Consider the following 21,564-nt stretch of genomic DNA (forward strand, 5'->3'; position numbering starts at 1 on the left):
TGAAAACCATATACCTCTGGGTTAGGAGTCTTAGAAAATGGCTCCTGCCATGTGGATATTGCTGCCGCCACCATTTTCTGTGCAGAAAGACAGGGTGGAGAGGAAAGATCCATCCCCGGGCAGCACGGAGTTGTAGCCTAGCTCACAGTCCCAGTTCATTGCTGTAAGAAGCTACGCTGGATGCCCAAATATGTTAGGTCTCTGGAATCAAAGTCTTTAGGCGCAGAGGGTTCCTGGAATTGGGATTTAAAAATGAACAGATATTCAGCATCTAATAACAGTTTGAAAGAAGCCACTACCTTCTCTTCACAAACATGTTTCACAGAGCCAATACAGTACTAGCCACTAACTTGGTACACCAGGTGTACTGAAGTAGAAAAGATGCAACAAGAAAAACAGCTACATTAGAAAGACTTCAACACTTTAGAAAAAGAGTAAAACACTTTTTGTTTCTCCTCTTAGCCCCTAAAACAACATTATACAGTCTGACCTACCTATACAGTCCTACATCAGCTTCTAGAATATTTGTCAGGAGGGCAAAAATAAAATGACACTGGCCAGTACAGTCTTTGGATATTTAGGAAGGGGAGGGGGAGAAGTCAGTTTTCAGAACAAATTAGTCAGCTTCAGTCTCATCAGCAGGATCTTTGGATTCTTTGTTCTTCCACACTTTTTCAACATGCTTGTCCTTCGCTCGCAAATGCTCCTGTTTGGCAGCCATCTGTGCCTCTCGGTTTTCTTTGTTGGCTTCCATTTTGTGGGTCAGTTTCTCTTCCGCCATTTTGCTGAAGTTGTTGTTCTCTTCTATCGCTTTTTGAAGCACTTCTTTCTCGTGCTCTCGCTTCTCAGCAAACTGCTTCAAGACTTCAGCTTCATGGGACTTTCGTCTTTCTTCTGTAGCTTCTAATTTCCTCTGGATTTCCTCCAGAGAAAGATTCATCTTCTTTGGGGGAAAAGGGTGAATTCAGGGACAGATTCTTTTGATCGAGGGCTAAGAATCAGTTCAAAAGCCTGGCCAGTTGCATGTTTCTCCAGTTCTTTCACCTGGATATCAGAAGAAGCCATAGTGAAGAGAGGACAAGAGATTGGCAGTGTTATCTACTCAATCCACTGGCAAGGAAAGCCCTGCTAGGTCTGACTCTCCTGGTCACACTCTCGAATTTATTTATTTTAAAACATTATGATACAGAGTATGGTAGTTTTTTCATCAGAAAATCCTGAATATTTTAGTAATCCAGTGTTTAATACGTCACTGTGTCAGGATATGAATGATATGAATTTAAATAAGAATTTATCTTAATTATTATTTAGGGTTACATTTGTTTTTTTCTCTCCTTACCTATTTTTACTTTTTTTTAAATGTAGGAGTACTGCTTTTTATTCAGTCACTGATTATGATGATAGAATTGGGCGTGAACTCCATATTACTTTTGGTAAAAATTTTTAAAAACTTTAAAAAATTGAATATCCAGGAGATAGACCATTACAAAATTGTTCATAATTGTTGAAATGATACAGCTCCCATCCCTCCATTAGTGTACATTTTCTACCACCAATATCCCATTTCCCTATCACCATCCCCCAAAACCCCACCCCTTCACTTCCAGTCTCTCTCTGTGGCTCTCTCTCTCCTTTTCCTTTTGTGCATTATGGTTTGCAATACAGGTGCCAAAAAGTCATGGTGTTTATTCAGGGCATTTGGTATTTTTATTAGGACAGTAAGGCTGGAGCAGCTTTTGAATTGGGTTCCCACTTTGAAGTGTGGATGTGATTGCCTAAGTTTCTGGAGGTACAGGGAGGTGCGAGGAGGTAGCCCATCCCAACCCCAAGAAAGCCTGGAGATTTCAGTCACAAAAACAGCATATCCAAATTTTCAGCAGATTATATCTTGGTGAGGTCTGTCCTGAGACGGTGGAGTTAGGCTGCAGGTACAGTGGCGATTTTGGATTGTGGAAGTAAGTGGCTGCTGGGGGCTCTGTCTGGGCTGGCATCAGCCCCGCTCCTATTTACCCTGGTTTGTTTAGCCATGTACAGGTCCAATACTAACTGTGGCTTTTGATATCTTTCAAGATTTATTTATGGGTCTCTGAAATAAGGCCAATAAATGAGCTTGTATAGGTGAGCCGGAGGTTGTTTGTGGGCATGGCTCCCACATACCTAACTTTTGGCTGTTTAATTTTTTTGGTGAACTTCGCCCTAAGTTGTTGGGGTTTAGCCAAAGACACAGGGGCAATTTTGGAGTATCAGGAAGCCTGAAGGCACCATCAGGCTGCTGATACACTTGCCCCGAAGGTACAGGTTGATCTGTTGGTGGCACCATACCGCCATTCTTATTTTTACTTTAAAAGGAGTAAATCCAAAAATATTTATGGGGTAATTTCTCATACAAGGTGCCCTGTTAAGCATTACCAATAGAACTTGAGGTCTGAAAACTTAAAGAACTTACATGAAATAGTATGGTTTAGGTGGGAAATAAAAGTGGATTAGGAATCAGGAGATCTATCCTTCATTCATAACTAATTCACTATTATTTCCTTGGACCAACTCTGAACTCCACCTTTTCATTTGATAGCAAAGAGAAGGGACTATTTGGCCCCTTCAGTATCTTTTATTGTGATTGATATTGTAACTAATATGAAGGCTCATGAACTTATTTTTCTATTTTTCTATCCTAGTTTCCTACTAAAAACTTTCCCAGTTCTTAGGATTACAAAGATGAGGAACATATGCCCTCTCCTCTAAGCAGCTCATACAATAGAGAAAGCAAAGGGTGATATATTCTCTACATACTATAATTATTTGTAATATAATTATCTGCATTTTAATTACAAATAACCAAGGATCTTAAACCAATGTGCTGCTTTTCCACTCTTAGAAGATAAGTGATATAAATAAAGTTATTATCTGGGACTATAGAAAAGACAAAAATCATCATATGATCTGAGCAATACTGACTCATGTTATAAAATTGGCTTTTGGTGTCACTCTTCTTATCAACTGTCATTTTAGGAATACAAAATGCTGACTCCAAAATAAATTATTTTTCCTGATTTTCTACTCTTAAGGTCATTCTATGGCCCATAATCATCAAGTTTTAATAACTTTACCTAAAAAGCTAATGCACTGACTCATTGGAACTTTGTAAAAAACTTTATCATAGAAAAGAATATCAAATGTACAATATAGGAAAATTTTATCAAACCCCTTTCTTGCTTTACGTTTTTCAACTATCTCCATCACAAGGGTCTCTTTGACTCTTAAGGCTAATATTTTAAATTTCAAACTATCTTCTCATTCAAGTAATTTCAATCCCAGCTACTTTGTACCAACATTTTTAACCTGATTTATCTCCTCTCTCTCTCTCCCAAAACACCATGAGTATTCCTCAGAAAACTAAAAATTGAGTTTCCATGAGACTTAGGGGTCCCAAAATACACAGCAGAAATGCTAACTCCACTTCTATATTCATTGTAACACTATTCACAATAGCTAGAATCTGGAAACAATTGGAGTGCCCTATAACAAATGACTCGTTAAAGAAACTATAACACATCTACACAATGGAATACTATACAGCTGTTAGAAAAAATGAAGTTATGAAATTGTCTTATAAAGGGATGGACATGGAGAGTATCATGCTCAGTTAAACAAGTAAGAAGGACAGGAAGAGACACAGAATTATTGGACTCATTTATGAAATATGAAAAAACATAAGAGACTTTATATCCAAGGATACTAGAAACAAGGTCAATAGAAACAAGAGCCAGAAGAATTGGTGCATGGTTGGAAGCCTGTCTCAGGTGGTGGGGGAGAAAGCAGTTGGGATAGAGAGGGGACCACTATGACAAAGATAGTTGGAAATGATCACTCTGGATAGTAACTATGTGCTGAAAATAGGTAAAGGAGAAAACAGTATTTGTATGGCAAACCATAATGCCCAAAGGGGTCGGGGGGGAGAGAGAGACAGAGAGACAGAGAAAGACAGAAACAGAGAGAGACACAGAGAGAGACAGAGAAAGAGAGAGAAGAGAGAGAGCGAGAGAGAGCGCACATGTGCACCAGACAGACAGAGAGACAGATAGATAGATAGATAGATAGATAGATAGATAGATAGATAGATAGATAGATAGATAGATAGATAGATAAAGAGAGAGAGAGAGAGAGAAGGAAGATGGCTACTAAAGAGTCAGGCTGGGAGAAGGGCAGCAGGAGAGAAGGGTACTGAAACATTGTCTGACTGAAACCCAACCTTGAATAACTTTGTAACTCTGTTATCATATGTGATTAAATTTAAAACATCTCCTATTTTTAATATGCTGTGTTTCTTTTTGTTGCATAAGCTCAAAACTTAAAGTCAAACTTCTCATTCCTTCTTCTCAGTTCTCATTGTTTCAACTCTGCATACACTTTCACTGTTGTGCCCGAATTTCAGATCCCCAGTTGCGGAGAGACCAAAAGCGTTAATCCACACACGTTAATGCAAAAGCAAAGGAACTACTGCTAGCTTGAGCCAGGGTCCAAGTCTCATCCAACACAGTGGAGTCTTGACAAGGACGCTGAGTCTAAGTTGCTAGCAGTTTATATAGGTTTCAAGGTTGAGAAAGTACTATGATAACAGTGATCAAGCAACAGTGGTCAGCAATTTGTTAACGCTTTATAACAGCCAGTTTGTGGTTGTTCAAAAAAATGGACATAGTGACCCCTCATGATTAGTCAGATGATCTAGCAGTTCTTTGGGCAGGTTACTCAACTAGAAGTTTACCAGAAATTGCAAGTTCAGTTTCTGGGAAACAAAAATTTAGGCCTAGTCAAAGTTAATGTTAGCTGCGGCCTGTCATGGCATCAGTTTGTCCTCACATCACCATGTGTCTCTTTATCTGCCATAAAATTTACAACTTTGTTGGTGAGAATTGGTGAAAAGAGAACTCATATATTGTTCCTGAGTATAAACTGATTTAACGATAATGAAAACCAATATGTAGTTTATGAAAAAACTAAGAACAGTACCTACTATATGATGCAGCATTTCTATTTAGGGGCAGATACAGAAAAGAACATTTCAATAGATATATATACTCAAATGTTTAATGCAGAATAACTACAAAAACAAAGATATGGAAATGCTGTAACTATCTCAACCAATAAAAACAAAAATATATGGTACATATATCTAATGGACTATTCATTAATAGGAAACAAGAATATTCTTTCATGGATCTTAAGCACAGTGTAATAAATGGGATAAGTCAGAAAAAGAAGAACCTGTTCTATGATATCACTTGTATGTGGAATTAAAAAATATTAAAACTGTTAGAAAAAAGAGAAATCTGGTAATTACCAGTGTGTGTGTATGTATGTTGGGAGGAAGAAGAATAGAAGTAACAAAGTAACAAAGTTAAATAGCAAAATCTTGCAATTATTTATTGTTTAAATCATTAATAAAGTTCTAATGCACAGTATCACAGTATAATGACCATAGCTGATAATAAAATACTATACAATTACCCTCATGGACTGACATGACAATACATTACATAAAGCAACAGACCTAGCTTCCATCTCCTGAACTCAATATGGTGTACTGAACCCTGTTAAAAGTGATTCTTGATTGTAGACTCAGAAGTAAGCCCTGAGCACCACAGAGTATGTGCCTCTAAAACCAATTACCATCATGACTATTTTTAAGTGTTCAGTTTAGTAATATTAAGTATTTATACATTTTTTGCAATCAATCTCCATAATCCTTTTTACATTAAAAAACTGAAACTCTAAACTCTTTAAACAACTCCCCACTATAATTCCTCTACAACTATCCTCTAACAACAATTATGGCTTTGACTACCCTATAGGTATCTCATATAAGTAGAATCATACCATAATTGTTGTTTATGATCGACTTATTTCACTTAGCACAATATTCTAAAACTTTATTTGTATTGTAGCATATGCCCAATTCCCGTCTTTTTTAAAAAAAGATTTCTTTGGCATACCACATTTTGTCATCGAAGTCCTAGGCAAACAGGGTGTTCAAACGCAGTACATCAAGATCCTCCGAGAGCTGTATTATGGATTCACCACCAGGATCTCACCATTCTACAAGGAAATGATCATTGACATAAAGAGAGAGGTTCGGCAGGGCGATACCATTTCACAGAAACTCTTCAGTGCCACCCTTGAGAACGTCATGCGATGACTGGAATGGGAAGGAATGGGAGTGAAGATAGACGGTGCTCAGGGGACCATATGGGATGCTGGGAATCGAACCCGGGTCGGCCGCTTGCAAGGCAAGCACCCTACCCGCTGTGCTATTGCTCCATCCCAAGAAATGATTTTATTTTAACTAATCAATAATCATAAAAACAACCATAACTAAGCTTACCAAAGGGCATAGGTGTGGGGGAGGGGACCTAGGTCCTTTCATGGAGAATAGGTGGTACTATGGTAGTCCACGTGGTGCTAGAACACTGTATTCATGAAATTCTGTAACTAATAGTATTTTATTTTTTTTTTTTTTGCTTTTTGGGTCACACCCAGCAATGCTCAGGGGTTACTCCTGGCTTTGCACTCAGGAATTACTCCTGGCGGTGCTTGGGGGACCATATGGGATGCCGGGGATCGAACCCGGGTCGGCCGCGTGCAAGGCAAACGCCCTACCCGCTGTGCTATCGCTCCGGCCCACTAATAGTATTTTAAATCATGTTACTTCAACAAATTTTGGGGGGAGGGAGGAAGAAATCATTTGCGTTGGCACACTCTTACTGAACAGGCAAAATGCCCTTTCCAAACTAAGTGCCTACCAGTCTATCATTCATCTATGCAGTTTCAAGCACATAAATAAGAACCATCCTCAGAAAACTTTACCATCCTAGAAAGCATACTCATAATTTAATTTTCATAATTTAATTAATATTTAATTTAAAATTATATCAGTTTTTATATAAATAAAAATAATTTATTTTATCTCCACTACATGAAAAGCTTTAATGACAGAGAAGAGCTCTACTGTATTTGCCACTAATCCCTTGATATTCTGTTAAAATAAAGAGGGAAGACCTGGTTGTTGTTAAGAACAAATAACTTGATATTTTTCCTTTTTTTTTAGGTGGAGACACATCCACTGGTGCTCAGGGTATACTTCTACCTCTGCTCTCAGGGATCATTATTGGCTAGGAGAGGGAGCCTGGAGTGCTGGGATGGAACCTGATCAGCCATATGCATGGCAAGCCATGCAAACCTGCTGTACTATTTCTCCAATTTTAAAAAATTTGAGCTCAGGGCTGGAGCAGTAGCACAGCAATTAGGGCGTTTGCCTTGCGTGTGGCCGACACAGGTTCGATTCCCAGCATCCCATATGGTCACCCGAGCACCGCCAGGAGTGATTCCTTAGTGCAAAGCCAGGAGTAGCCCCTGTGCATTGCCAAGTGTGACCCAAAAAGAAAAAAAAATTTCGAGCTCTTAGAATTGAATCCACTTCATATATAAACTCTCTGAAAGCTCTCTCAGTATTCCTAATCTAAGGCTTAAATCAACAAGTTTGATGGTATGTATTGATCAGTGTTGAGATACAAAGGTTAAATATCTGCTAGCGCTGGGGCAATGTAGAATCAGGCATCAGAGATTTTTATATTGTACTTTCAGCAATTAGTGCTTTTTCCCTTAATTAGAGTCAGTGTCTTCTAAATGCTCTTGGCTCAAGCTAAAACTAAATTATGATTATCTACTATTGAAAGAGTCTCATGGAACTAGTTTGAAGGAATATTGTTCAGTAGGCAGAGTACTATTATCACAGTGAGAAGTCTATAACTTCTCTCTTTTTTAATTGTTTTGTTTATTATTAATTTTCCTTCTCCATTGAACAGAATACAAAAACCAATCTCTGCTATTATAGTGACATACAACATAAAAATAAGTTAAATTAGAGGAGAACTTTAGAATGCATGGTGTAATTTTAAAGTAAAATTATAATCCATAATAAAACACAAAATGAGTTGCAGCTGTGGTTAGAAATTTTTAAAAATATCATTGAAGATAAAATTGACTAGTGAACAGTCTCCCACACACTAGGAAATCAGAACATAAATGGCAAATAAAATCACTCCATGTTATAAAAGGTTAAAGAGAAATTCATAGACCATGTAGTACAGATCCAGTTTTCCAGAATAATTATAAGAGAAAGAGAGACAGGACCAAGCTCATTTGAGCTAGGGTAGGAGAGAAACAGGAGATAAATATAAGGTCAGTGATTAAGGAGGAGGAAGGTTAAATAAAGGGAGGAACAAGAGCCACTATAAACAAGTAGGGTACCAGAAAACCTTCCAGAGAGGAGATGGGGGCTGAGAACAAAGGTAATTTTCAGAACTCAGTGAGAAGAGGCATTCAGATCCATTACCAGAAGCCTTTAACACTTTGTCCTGGGAAGCCTACATTTCTCCGAATGTGGCTTGATACTTTTCAGCAGCCCGGAGTCCCATCTTAAAGGAGTCAAATGAAGCTTTACACATACATCTGTCTTTTACCTTCTAATTTGATTATAAGCTTCCTGGGGACAGAGTCCGGCCCTGAGTCATATTTGTAAATACTACAACTTCAAGAGCTTATTTGCCATAAAGTTCTTTGTGCTTAAGAAGTACATTAATATTACACTATCTTAGAGCCCAAATGGAAATAATAATTCAGAATAACCTATAATCTGAACTCTTTATACATTTTAATATGCTTAGGATAGTTCCAGTTAACATCTGGTGAGAAAGTTTGGAAGACAGGTTTTATGATATTAATGATAGACTGAGTATTAATTTCCAGAATTTCCTGTCAATTTTGGTGCTAGCTGGCCATTGTCATTCCTGATCAAAACAGATTAGATTAATTAGATTATAAAATGTATTGTCATTAATAATATGAATGTGCATTGCAGGTGAATTTGGTTATTATATTGTTTTAGTGAGGTATTTTTTTTTCTTTTTGGGTCACACCTGGCGATGCTCAGGAATTACTCTTGGCTCTGAACTCAGAAATTACTCCTGATGGCATTCAGTGGTCCATATATGGGATGTTGGAGATCGAACCCAGGTCTTCGACGTGCAAGGCAAATGTCCTACCCACTGTACTATCGCTCCTGTCCTAGGCAAATTAATTTTATTTAGACAAAATTGTTTAGTGACCTATGAAGTGAAAGAGAGGGAGAAACAGGTGCATGCTAAGGAGAGAATGCAGACTACTTCAGAGGGGCAGAAAGCCAGGACTACATACTTCATATAGGGCAGTCTTCACGGGGAGAATGTGCACTTCAGGTCTTTACAAAATTGATTTTAAAGCAGGGCTTCTCCAAAACTACTCCCACTTAAGTAACAGTCTATTGTCAGGGTATCATAAAGAAGAGCCTTGAATTCTTGACTTTAATTTTATGTTCTTATCATGGCCTTCTGCATCTCTGGAAATTTTTCCTATTCTTTGGGTTTCTGCATTTGGATGGTGGTTTATTTTCTTCATCTTCAAACAACTCAATATTTGCATCTCAAGAGGGCATGTTTTTCTTGCTTTTGGTCTATTTCAGGTCTGATGATTAGGCAACTTTCTCTTATTTTTTATTTCTTAAAAATCTCATTGCAAGGACCTTCTTTTTACCTGCCTGGAAACAAAATAATGCACTTTATCTCTGAACCACATCCCTGGCTCCTCACCTGTATTATTTTAAAAGTTATGGAAAAGAAAAGTACAAATTTAAAAATTATATTGTTATGCTATTTCCTTTAAAGTCAAACTGAAAATTGCTCTACAAATATTAAAAAAACAAACATTTTATATACTGTAATTAATTAGGGAAATATTGCCAACTGGTTCAATAGAGGTTCAAAATACCAGATGTATGTATGTTTAGATGTATGTATATATATGATGCTTAGTTATTATTATCTTTACTTAATAATTTTCTTCTGAAGAAATTTTTTAAACTCAACATTAGCTACATAAGCATTTATATTAACAAAAATGTGACATCTTACTTAACTTTCTGTGATGTCAATATAAACTATGAAATATGAGGTTGTGTTCCATGAAAAATAAACTCCATGTGTACATGTATAAATATATGTTTTTGGAAACAAACATTTTTATGCTTCAAGAAATATGAGGCTACATCATGACTACCTTGCTCAATAAGTTAGATTTCTTGTAAAAAAATAATAATAAGGGGTAATTTTACCCTTACATTTTATTTTTGAGAGGTTGGAGCAATAGTACAGTGGGAGGAGCAGGGAGGGCTTGCTTGCCTTGCACGTGCCCGACCCAAGTTCCGTCTCTGGCATTCCATATGGTTCCTCAAGCACTGCCAGACATAATTCCTGAGTGCAAAACCAGGAACAAGCCATGAGCACTGCCAAGTGTGGCCCAGCTCCCCACTTCCTCCAATACTTTTCAATTGTTTTTTAAAAATATCCTATTTGGTATAGTAATATTGAACATGCATGTCATTTGTAGAAATTAAAAGAATAAAAGCTACATTTCTGGAAAAAAACAAGTTGAGAACTAGTCTGGCTCCTGCTGAATTTCATCCTTCACACATCTTTGAAAACAGGAGCAGTGATCCTGATTCTAAAATTAAATTTTTCAAAGTTAATAAGATAGCTGCAAAAAATTTGCCTTGGAAATAAATGATAATACTTATAATCCTATATCATCATTTAAACTTCCAAAGTTATTCATCTAAGAGAGGAAAAAATAGGAAGTTTCATAATCTGTATTTCTGAGTGCAGTAGAGGAGGATTCTGCTGTGCAATGTAGGAAAGTTTTTGAATTCTCAATGTGAAAAAAAAAACAAAATTTGATCATACTTTAAATATACAATTCAAATAAGTAAATATCTATGAACTTAAAGTTGCCAGAATATTTATATTTTCAGTATTTTATGCCAAAAACCAAAATATTAAAAGAAGGAAAAAAACAAAGCTTGAAAGCCTCTCTCTTCTTGAAATTAAACCTTCAAAATAACAGAATATGCCATGGTCTCTTATGTGAATATCTATTAAACTTGATAATAGGTGTTAGAGTGATATAAGTGGTTTTAAAAAAACAATGATGATTTTACTGAGAACCCTGTATTCTATTTCCCATGGTAGAGAGGGTTCTCAGTAAACTTAAAATTGAGCTACCATGCAATCTAGAAATTCCACTTTGGGGTTCTTACCCCAAAGAAAAATATTTATTTTAAAAGATATGCACACATTCATTGAGGCACTCAATACAATAGCTAAGATTTGGTATCAATCTAGATGTCCAACAACTGATTAGTATATCATGTAGATGTGATATATATACACAACGGAATACTATGCAGCTATAAGGAATAATGAAATCATGTAATTTACTACAACATAGAACTGGAAGATATCATGTTAAATAGATAAAATAAGCTAGAAGGAGGACAAACACAGGATAATATCACTTATATGTGGCATTTAGAGTAACTGGATAAGGAAATTCAGTGGTTTAAAGGGAGATATCTAGATCATTCTCGACCCCAGAGTAAAGGGTGGAGAAAGAAAGAAATTAAGTAAAGGGGAAGAGGAGGAGATGTATGAGAAGAATGGGGTGAGGTAAAGGGGATTTGGGTACATTAGTGGTGTTGAGGAATGTTACTGCTAAATATCCAAACCACAGAGTTAACGACAATGAAATCAAGAGACTCAAACTTTAATAACCAAATTTAAAAGATGTCAAGATGACAGGCTGTGCTGGGGCAGGGGTGTGGTGTAAGAAAGAGAACCTTGAAGCATCGATGTAGCAAAGGTGACACTGATGATGGGAGCAGTGTTGCATCATTAGCACTGTAGCACTGTCATCCCCTTGTTCATCATCAATTTGCTCTAGCAGGCACCAGTAACATCTCCATTGGGAGACTTGTTACTGTTTTTGGCATTGTATCTTAAAAATTCAACTGTTCCAAGGACAATAGTAACAGGGTCAGGAGGATTGGTGCACAGTTGGTGGCCTGCTTCAAGCGGTCGGAGAAAAGGCAGTTGGGATAGAGAAGGGACCACTATGACAAAGATCATTGGAAATAATCACTGCAGATAAGAACTACATGCTGAAAGTAGGTAAAGGAGCAAACATGATAACCCCCCAATATCTGTATGGCAAACCATAATGTTCAAAAGGAGTGAAGAGAGAGACAGACAGATAGACAGAGACAGAGACAGAGACATAGAGGAGAGAGAGAGAGAGAGAACTGATCTCTACTACACCTGGAACATTGGATCATAGGGAGCTTTATAACTGTATCTCACAGTGACTCGATTAAAAAAATACTTAGCCACGAATAACTTGAATAACTTTGTGACTCACAGTACTTTAATAAAATAAAATTTTAAAAAACCCGACAAACTACTAGTGTATTACTGAAGTAATATAAACAAACATCGTTTCTTCAACAAAAGTCCAAACCTAAAACAAAATCCATTGTGACTATAGACAAAAAATGTTCAACTTCTATCGTTTCCACAATTTCCTAAAATAACATGGAGCCTGTTTTTTCTTTTAAAATGATGATGATTGTGAACATTAATAATCCATTGAAGACCTAAAACCAAAAATACTAAAATGCTTGAGAGGATATGATTTAGAATGTGGCAGTACACAGTAGATGAGATGGAGCACATTTTGCAGAATATGCTGACATGTTCACCAAAAATCTATAAACAAGAGGTATTTTTTTGTTTTGTTTTTTTTTTTTGGCTTTTTGGGTCATACCTGGCGATGCACAGGGGTTACTCCTGGCTCTGCACTCAGGAATTACCCCTGGCAGTGCTCAGGGGACCATATGGGATCCTGGGAATAGAACCCGGGTCGGCCGCATGCAAGGCAAACGCCCTACCTGCTTGTGCTATCGCTCCAGTCCCCAAGAGGTATTTTTTAAAACCTAGATAACATATAGCAAATGTCTTCCCTAACTTATGACACATAGAAGTCTGGTTTTGTGCACTCAATACATGGGTACCAGTACTTACTGGTTTAATTCTACTTGATACTATAGTAGTAGAGAGTCTCTTGCCCACATGCCTGGCTGTCTTCCCTGGGGCCCCTCGGAGGGTATGGGCTCCAACTTCCCTCCCCACCCCGAGCAGAGATCCTGGCAGCCGAAGACCACTGGAACCTAGCTACAGCCATGCTGGAGGTCCCTCTCGACACATTCGGACAGGCCTCATGCATGAAGGTACCGGCAGAGGAACCCAGGTGTGTGTAATCCCATCAATGGCCAACATCCAGAGAGAGACTTAAAAGCAAGCTCTTGGAAGCTTTAGCCTTTATATCTTTAGCCTACTTCTCCCTCTGGGAGAAACTGGCAATCTTCTGAGAGTTTCTTGCCCACATGGAAGCTTGCAAGCTTCCCATGGTGTATTCATATGCAAAATCCAGTAACAAGCTGGATCTCATTCCCCTGACCCTGAAGAGCCCCCAGTGCAACATCGTTAGGAGGGCCGATGTCAGGGTCCTGGCCATTAGACCCCGGCAAACTGGAGTATGATCCCCCAGCCACCGGACTTACTCCCTATAGGAGAGGGAGTGGGAAGGGAAGAAGCCTCTGCCCTGCCTCCCTGCGCACCGCGGCCACCCTACCACTGCCACCGAGAAAGAACCACGCAGAGGGGGGAGAGTTGGAGGTCAAGTAACTCTTGATTTTATTAAGCTCACACGCCAATATTTAAAGAAGAAATTTTAGGAAGGAGTGGGCATTATGAACATCTGGTTATCAGCTCTGAAGTAAACATTTTGCTAGGCCCTTTACAGATGTTAATTGATGATCTATGTTCCCTCCTTTTAAGGCCGGTATGCTTAGCTCAGACAACCGGTGACTTTCAAGTTTCATCCCACTATCTTCTCGACCAGGGAGCCCTTCTGGGTGGAGTGCTGGCACCGGGCCTTAGGGCCCTGTTTGAAGAGAACCTGTTTCTGTCTCTAAGGGCAGGGAATTTGGCCAGGGTCTCAGACTGGCTGCTGAGACCCCAACAGGCCCAGTCGAGATAGACTTCTAAGATCTCAGGGAAAGGACGAAATGAGATGTTACTGAGCCTGCCCGAGAAATCGGTGATTAACGGGATTTCATGATTTCGTGATTCATGACTATAGTAGCAACATAAAAACAAAACAGCAAAACAGATTTTAGCAGAGATGTTATAGCTAAAACAGTGCCAAATATATCTATATCTGTGTCTTTCTATGTGTATATATCTCAAAGTGATTTGTTTGTTCTTTATTTTCATTATTACAATGGTCTGTACATCTAAATAATGTAGCACTGTAGCACTGTCATCCCGTTGTTCATCAATTTGCTCGAGCGAGCACCAGTAATGTCTCCATTGTGAGTCTTGTTGCTACTGTTTTTGGCACATTGAATACGCCATGGGTAGCTTGCCAGGCTCTGCCGTGCGGGCGGGATACTCTCAGTAGCTTGCCAGGCTGTCCGAGAGGGACTGAAGAATCAAACACAGGTCAGCCACGTGCAAGGCAAATGCCCTACCCACCCTACCTATGGCTCCAGTCCTCTAACTTACAAAAATTATTCTTACTTCAAAAAAATTTTTATTTTCCTAAAATAAGAGCAAAGCATTCAAGATCTGGATGCACTTTTGCTGATAGACAAACCAGATGGTATCCGTTGTACATACTTGTGAAGAACTGAATCTATAATCAATAGTCCTCAAATAAACATTACAGGTTAAACTAGAAAGAGATTAACTGTTCTGATCCTGCAGGTTTGGTATCTGACTTTTCTGAGATTTTATTCAAAAGTATTTTGAATAGAATTGCTTGTAGGCATGTTGTTTATACTCCTATGTCCTCTTTCATTAAAGTTTCTTTTATACTTATCTTACAGTTGGCATTGTAATTAATGTGTCAATTCCATTACCTTTTTTAGTCTCTTCTCTTCATTCTAGTACTTTGAGACCTTATAATATGTTTAAATGTAACCTCCCTTCTCCCATTCTCGACAACTACCCTAACTTGGACAGCTACGATGCCAAAATCTAGCTATGTGCTTCCTTTTGCCAAACTTTTTAATTCACGAGTTTTCAGATAAAAATTAGATTCCTATCTCTTAATCTCACACACTCAATTTGAAATGTTCGAGATATGTGGCTTCAGCTTGCTCCAAACATTTCCTATGGTGATTTTTTAAAAATACATTCTCAAAAACAGTGACACTATTCAATAAAGGAGAACAGGAGTGCTCTTAAAGAGGAAGTGTAATTCTTAGCACTAAAATAAAATTAATCACAACAATAAATTTCACTGGCAAGGAAACAGACTCTGTGAGGCATTATGAAAATAGAGTGGAGGTAAAGAAACTAAGGAATGTTAATATGTGACATGTGGATATGTGAAAATATGCTCTATAGAGTCTGGAATTGTAGACCATAACCATTCCTTACAGAACTAAAGGCACCTACATCCTGGATTTAGAGTAGAATAACTTCTAGCAGATTCAATGAAGTGAAACATTTTTTAATTAAAGATACTATTATAAATAACAAGCTAAAATGCTAGCAATATCTATCAAGACTTAGTTTTGATGCTCATCTGTTGGATATGTATTCTTATTATGTCATGGCAATATTTATGTGCAAAATGGAAGTGTTTCTGAGCAGTCACTCATTTTTCAATTTAATTTTCACTGAAAATAAAGTGTGCTTATTTGATCACTAAACCAAAGGCTCTTTTTAAAAGAGTGACTAAAAGTAGTAATTGTAACTCTGTGCAACAAAGGAATAAATACATGAATTATCTTTTCTGAAAAGAAGGATAATCATTAAATGGTTTCTTGAAACCATCAAGCAAATAGTTATTTGAAAACTGATGATTACAGACTTTTAGTTAAGGATAGAATCAGTCAAATTCCCTTTTCATCTTTTCTAGTGAATACAGAAACCAATCCACTAACCAATTATGAATAGCAAATAGTTTAAACTTACTAATGCTAATCAACTCTTCTTTTGCACTGCTTAACTCATCTTCACTTCATTCCATAAACTCCCCACTTGATTCTATCTCAACACATTTTAGGTTGCTATCTGTGAAAGCCAAAACACAAACCTCTTTGATTTCATGTAAACATGCTTTGGCTTCTAATTGTGTACTATATTTCTGGTTGACAAATATAAAAATGATCACCAACTTCCACTATAAATGGGTGGGAAGCAGAGCTGATAGGAATAAACACATGTATCAGAAAATATTAATAAATAGGTAGTCATAGCAAATGGCATAACTCTTCTTAGAGTCAATTAAATCCTCCTTCTCCTCCACAACATATAGAGGAGAGAGGTCACTAAAAAGATAAGCTGTGAGCCTACCAATTTGGAGTTAAATTCTTTGCAGTTTCATACTGATTTAATAACTTTTAACATTAATTTCCTTGTTTTTTAAGAGGAAAATATCAATCACAGGACTTTATTCAAGAACTTGTACATTACAGAAACTGATGAAGTTCCTGGCACATTCCTAGAACATAGGTACTCAAAAATAAGCATCTTGATTGATAGCAGGAATTGCTTGAATAAAATCACTGAGAAAAACAAGGCTTTTGACCTGAGAGATAGTACAGCAGGTAGATCTCAGGTGAATAGAACTCACCTGAATTCTATTCCTTGCCTTGTATAATGTCCCCAGAACACTGTTGGTCGTGATCCCCAGGCACAGAGCTAGGAATAAACCCTAAGCATATCCCGGTACAGCCCAGAATCTCCATTCCCCAAGAAAAAAGGAAAAAGGCTTATTTTGACAATCTGCATAGATCTTTTATACCACAACTTCAAATACCAGCTTAGGGAACATTTCTGAAGATACTGCAATACTACATTCGTGTTCTTCAAGAACCTAATAGGAAAACCAGAATAGCAAAGAAATGTGAAAAATTCCTACAATAATAATATCCACAACTATGAAAAAGAGCTAGGAAAACTATTAAGTGTTCCTTTTAAAAATGTTTAGTAGGATTATTAAGGGTATCAACAAGGGATAACCAGATCCATTAACTCCTGTGAGTGAAAGCCCTAGGCAGTTACTGAGCCCATTAAATAGAAAAACAAGACAACCAGGTCAACTCAGAGTTAGTTTGAATCCAGAAGCCACAAAGTAGATACCATAAATATGTGTTTTATGCTTACCATCATATTGTTCTTGGATTTCCTGGTAAATTTGTTTTATTTGTATGAGGATGAATAATCTTTGTGAATGCAAGATCAGCTGATAAACTATTTGGAAATTATGAAAAAAAAATCCCTACAAGAAAATCTCTTGACTATGTATATGCATTTGTTGGATGACTTTGCTTATTATTTTTTTTTTCTGATTATTCTATTTGTCATTTTTTTCTTTTTTTTATTAGTGAATCACAGTGAGGTACAGTTACAGATTTATAAACTTCCGTGCTGGCATTTCAGTCATACAGTGGTTGAGTACCCAGCCCTCCACCAGTGCACATTTTTCACCACCAATGGTCCCAGCATCCCTCTTACCATCCCCACCCCATGCCTCCTCCCCCTACACCGCCTCTGTGGCAGGTCATTCTCTTTTTCTCTCTCCTTTTGGGTGTTGTGGTTTGCAATAGAGGCATTAAGTAACCATCATGTTAGGTCTATAGTTTGCTTTCAGGGTGCATCTCCCATCCTGAGAGGATCCTCCTAGCACCATTTACTTAATTCCTTCTTGATCTGAGCTGTCTTTTCTCCCAGTATGTGAGGCCGGCTTCTAAACTGTGGAGTAATCCTCCCAGTACTTATCTTTAATAATCTTGGGTGTTAGTCTCCCATTCTGTTACTTTATATTCCACAAATGAATGCAATCTTTCTATGTCGGTGCCTCTCTTTCTGACTCAATTTCACTTAACATGATACTTTCCATGTTGATCCATATATATGCAAATTTCATGACTTCATCTTTTCTAACAGCTGCATAGTATTCCATTGTGTAGATGTAACAAAGTTTCTTTAGCCAGTCATCTGTTCTCAGGCACTCCGTATTTTTCCAGATTCTGGCTATTGTAAACAGTGCTGCAATGAACATACAAGTGCAGATGTCATTTTGACTATACTTTTTTGCATCTTCGGGATATATTCCCAGAAGTGGTATTGCTGGGTCAAGTGGGAGCTCAATTTCTAATTTTTTGAGAATTTTCTATGTTGTTTTCCAAAATGGCTGAATCAGTCGGCATTCCCACCAGGAGTGAAGGAGAGTCCCTTCTCCCCACATCCACACCAACAATGGTTGCTTTTGTTCTTTTGGTTGTGGGCCTGTCTCTGTGGTGTGAGGTGATATCTCATTGTTGTTTTGATCTGCATCTCCCTGATGATTAGTGCTTAAGAGCAATTTTTCATGTGCCTTTTGGCCATTTGGATTTCTTCTTTGAGAACGTTTCTGTTCATGCCATTGCCCTATTTGCTGATGGGGTTCGATGTTTCTTTTTGTAGAGTTCAATCAGTATCTTGTATATCCTTGATATCAACCCTTTATCAGATGGGTATTGGGAATATGAATATTTCCCATTCTGTTGATTGTCTTTGAATTCTGTTCACTGTGTCTTTTGAGGAGCAGAAGTAAACTTAAACTCTACTACAAAGCAGTTATAATTAAAACAACATGGTACTGGAACAAAAATAGAACTGCAGATCAATGAAACAGGGTGGAATACCTTTACACAAACCCTCAAATATATGATCACCTAATCTTTGATAATGGAGCAAGAAATGTGAAGTGGAGCAAGGAAAACCTCTTTAACAAATGGTGGTGGCAAAACTGGATAGCTACATGCAAAACAATGGGCTCAGACCTCCACCTCACACCATGCACAAAAGTCAGATCAAAATGGATTAAAGACCTCAACATCAGACCAGAGTCCATCAAGTACATTGAAAACATGGTCAACAAAACCCTTCACAACATTGAGGTTAAAGGTATCTTTAAAGAGGACACTCCACTGGCCAGCCAAGTGGAAACAGCGATAAACAGATGGGACTACCTCAGGCTTTGCTCATTCTTTTTTTTTTTTAAATTTAAATTTTATTGAATCACCATGTGGAGGGTTACATAGTTCTCAGGATTATGTCAGTTATACAGTACTCAAACACCCTTCCCTTCACCCATGCCCATATTCCATCACCAACCACCCCATTATACCTCCCGCCCCCTCCCGCCCCCCCAGTCCCCGCCCTTGTAAGTGATAAGTTTCACTTCGTTTACGCTTTATCTTGGTTACAGTCCATGTTTCAACACATAATTCACTATTGTTGCTAGGGTTTCCCCCCAAAAAAGAGAAGACAGTCCCACTGTCAAGGAAGCATTTGATGGCTCTCCATTGCTGAGAATGTAGAGATATTAAGTCCCGCTGTTTGTTACATAACTTTTCTATTTTTTTCCCCCCTCGTCCCTCGCCACCGAGATCACGCCTGTTTAGTAATCACCACGCTGCCTGACAAAGGGAAAACAAACCAAAAAAGATGGTTATTTCCCGTCATCAGCCGGCGTGGGGCTCTGGCTTAGTTGATAGTCTGGTAGAATGTCTGCAAGCAGCTTCTGGAACCAAAAGTAATACGCTGGTATCGGCCCCGGCTCAAGATTCCACCAGCGTCCCGCTGTTCCAAGTACATAATAATTTATTCCCTTGTATCCCATTCCCACGCCACCAGGTCCGTGTCAGCTTAATGGACATCATACTATGGTTAACACCACGCCGCGTTTCTTCCCGAGAAAGAAGGATATTTCTTCTCAGCAGGCGTGGGGATATGGCTTAGTTCAGTCTATAGAGATGGCTACCACTTTGGTAGCCTTCAATATTTCAGCATAAGATTTACTATTCTTTTTTTTTTGCTTTTTGGGTCACACCTGGCGATGCACAGGGGTTACTCCTGGCTCTGCACTCAGGAATTACCCCTGGCCGTGCTCAGGGGACCATATGGGATGCTGGGATTTGAACCCGGGTCGGCCGCGTGCAAGGCAAACACCCTACCCGCTGTGCTATCTCTCCAGCCCCAAGATTTACTGTTCTTGTTAGGATTTCCCACCAAAGTCCGACCCGTTAAAAAGGAACCATTTCGTATTGGTGATGATTAAATGACAATAGGTTGCGCGGCCATGGCAGCGGCCTCGCGGCTTTGAATTTCTGTATAAAGTCCAGGGAAAGTACGGCCAGAAATTACACATCGCTACAAACTTTAACCCTATTATGGTCCCCCCAAAGTCCAACCCATTACAAAGGAACCATTTCATATTGCTGATGATTAGATGACATTAGGCTGCCGCGGCCGCGCGGTTTTGGATTTCTATATAAAGTCCAGGGAAAATTCTGCCTAAAATTCTATCGCTACAATCTTTTACCCTTCAACAAAAAACTCAGTACTATTGTTTGGAGTTTCCCCCCACGGTAAGCCCTGCCAAAAAGGAACATTTACACGTTGCTGACAATCAAGAGATATCGCAGCCGCGTGGTTTTGGATTTCTATATGAAGTCCAAGGAAAATTCTTTTGGTAATTGCATCACTCGCTGGCAGCGCCTGGGCCAGAAGCTCCGAGCACACAGTTTGGAGGCATTTTGGGGGCGCCAATCGTGTCCAAAGTGGTTCAGTTGCCTCCGGGGTCGATCTCGAGCGGGGCCGGAAAGGAGCGTCCTCACATGGCTCTGAGCTTAAATGTCGGCCGGCACAGGGCGGATCCGGAAGTCCCGCCCCATGGGCTTTCCTGGGCTTCCTGTAGAGTCTAAAAACCGGCTATTGCCTCGCTGCGTTCAAAAAGAAAGAGTTGAGAGAGAAAAGACCATACCCTGCCGGCAGCGCCTGGGCCAGAAGCTCCGAGCACACAGTTTGGAGGCATTTTGGGGGCGCCGCTCGTGTCCAAAGTGGTTCAGTTGCCTCTGGGGTCGATCTCGCGCGGGGACAGAAAAGGGCACTTTGCTCATTCTTTTAATAAAGAACATGACACTTATTTTTTTATAGTCATGAGTTTTATAATCAATATGTTATTTTTTCCTTTATTAATTTTAATTATATTCTCTGGATATGGGCTGGAGCAATAGAACAGCGGTTGGGCATTCCCCTTTCACGCAGCCGACCCGAGTTCAATTCCTCCGCCCCTCTCGGAGAGCCTGGCAAGCTACCGAGAGTATCGAGCCCACGCAGCAGAGTCTGGCAAGCTACCTGTGCGTATTGGATATGCCAAAAACAGTAAAAATAAGTCTCTCAATGAGAGATGTTACTGGTGTCTGCTCAAATAAGTAGATGAGCAATGGGATGACAGTGATTCTCTGGCTATAGAAACTTTTGTATTAAACTATATTGAAAACTATTAAGGTTGTTCAAACATCACAGGTGAAGCTAGCTCCATATCTTAAAGAATGTTTTGGACAGTACAAAACATGAAACATAATTAGAAGCATATTTAATATCACTAACCATTGTAATATCATTAGAGGCATCTAATACAATTAAGTATAATTGACATGAAAATCCTACCATGAGAATGTGCAAGGGACATTGTTAAAATGAATGTTTTAAAGTCTATTTTTTCCTTAGTGTACATATT

At 38.6% G+C, this 21,564-nt stretch overlaps 1 pseudogene; it reads right to left on the reverse strand.

Annotated features, from left to right (window-relative positions):
* Window positions 1–397: 397 nt before the first annotated feature.
* Window positions 398–1,129, reverse strand: LOC101557977 (stathmin-like; annotated as a pseudogene).
* Window positions 1,130–21,564: the final 20,435 nt, after the last annotated feature.

Source organism: Sorex araneus, chromosome 4 (assembly GCF_027595985.1).
Source record: "Sorex araneus isolate mSorAra2 chromosome 4, mSorAra2.pri, whole genome shotgun sequence".
NCBI classification, from domain to species: domain Eukaryota; kingdom Metazoa; phylum Chordata; class Mammalia; order Eulipotyphla; family Soricidae; genus Sorex; species Sorex araneus.